Genomic DNA, 2,208 nt, shown 5'->3' on the forward strand with positions numbered 1-2,208 from the left:
CACACACACACACACACACACACACACACACACACACACACACACACACACACACACACACACACACACACACAAACCCTCTCCATTAAACTTACGCAAGTGTAAAATGATTAAAACAAATAATCATGACACACTCAGAAACAGTTATGAAATAGCTGAATAAACCTTTGCATCATTTAAACATGCCCGAAACCACATCTATGCCAAAGACTTGGCAGCGCACCCTCCCCTCCCTTAGACCCGTATGAACCGACTGGTCCGTCTCGCTTTCCCTCGGGAGGTTTGAATTACCTCCTGAAAACAACCTGGGGTCAAAGTCCGAGGTCAGCCTCTCCTCAGCTTACTCCTCCAAGGCTGCACCGGTCTCTGCACAGTGTACAGAGATGTTTATTCAGTGTGCACTGAAGACGACCGGTATATAACAAATGAACTCTGGTGGACTGGATTTCTGAATGAATACACTTTGCACTGCACCTTCAGTTTACAGTGCAGGGCTCCGAATCGATTCTAAGACAAATGTTATCTTAAATAACGTCTGGATTGCAAATAATATAATATTTATTCTGTAACTGGTGATAAATGGCCTGGGATTATCACTTTAATTTCCTCCACATCCTAAACGCTTTATTTTGTCACATAAGCAAAAGTAAATCAACTGGATTGTCAGTTTTAAATGGTCATCATGCATCTTGGAAGTCTCTCGGTGCAGATTCACGGCACACCCTGAGCTTTTCTGTCAGCTTTTCTTTTTTACTGCCTCTTGATTTCTAAAGTCTGCTTTGGTTCAACAACAAAAAGACAACACAAGCACCAGTAATGGGATATTAGAGCATGGGCGTCTTCTGCATGAGTTGGCCCAAAGTCATGCAAGAAAACTCAAAACTGGTGCTTGCTTCAAGAGCCTTTCCACTTCAGCTTTCCTAATAAAACTTTTTCTACAGTGACTTGTTGAGAGGGGAGAATGTCAGCTGTAAATATTTGCACGTTCCCAGGAGGGTTAATTTATTCTCCTTGCTTACTAAACGGTCCTGAGAGTCAACATGACCTCTGACCTTCCCTTGAACCCTAAAACTCCTCCCTCTTGAGAGCGAGTCGACAGGTTGGCTAGAACAATAAACCAAAATGCCTCTTCCACACAGAGTCTCTTGGCTGAAGAAAGAGCTTCTTTCTCTGGCCTCTGTCTGCTCTCTCTCTCTCTAGGTATCCCACTCCAATGAGAAGCAGGATAGGAAATCAGGTCAGCAGTGTGCTGAGCATAGCAGGAATACTTTGGAGCAGTCCGAGGCCAGCCCGAGACTGTACGCCACTGTGCCGAGCTGCGTGCTATCTGTTTGTCTTTGCGAGTGTGACTTCCGCAGCTTGGCACAATTTGTCGGCTGGGTGCGAGTGTGTACATGCTGGAGCATCCATTACTTTGAAATTAGTCTAAAGCCAAGTGCAAGGGCACGTTTGAATCAAAGGCGAGAACGGCACACTGGCGGATTAGAGTGGAGCCCGGCTGACGGGTGGAGAGAGCAGCCAGCTCAAATAAGGATACCCAAAAACTCTTTGAGTGTAAACTAAGAGATGGCTCTTAGCTGAACAGAGTTACTGGACCCAGAAGAATTACTGGAAATGGAGATGGAGAGAAGAGAGAGCAGCCTGGGTGGGCTGAGGTTTTGGGGGTATCCAGTCAGAAGCAGAAAGCTTTCTGACAGTTTTATTCCGCTGTCCTATTAAGAAGTAACTTTTCTTTTTTATTTGATTGTTACTCGGCAGCGCACACAAGAAAACGAATCCCCTCCCCACCCGAGTGCATGATGCTGCAGTGCCGTCATATGTTTGCTTGAAACTTTTACCCCGATCGGCACACCTGTTGAACAGAGTATAGTACTAATGATCTAGGGATATTCCCTCAGGTGGTAATTTACAAGCCCCTATCCAAACATTAACATGACTCAAAGGCATGGGAGCATGCACGTGCACAGACGACGTGCAGTACTGAAGTGTGGAAATTGGAGGGAGTGGGAGTTTACTGCAGGTTAAAGACTCTAAACTGGGAATGTGTGTTAGAAGAAGTGGTTGGTCGAGGGTCTCGACCGCTGGGCTCCTGTCACCCATTGGCTGTGAGCCTCACAGACCTCCTGTCATTGTTTTCAGTGGCTTCACTTTCTAAGAATGCTCTGGCAGTTCTCATATTTGTCTCCCTTTGCTTGCACACACTCTTTC

Source organism: Pundamilia nyererei, unplaced genomic scaffold (assembly GCF_000239375.1).
Source record: "Pundamilia nyererei isolate P.nyererei 1_Seehausen unplaced genomic scaffold, PunNye1.0 scaffold00045, whole genome shotgun sequence".
Taxonomy (NCBI): domain Eukaryota; kingdom Metazoa; phylum Chordata; class Actinopteri; order Cichliformes; family Cichlidae; genus Pundamilia; species Pundamilia nyererei.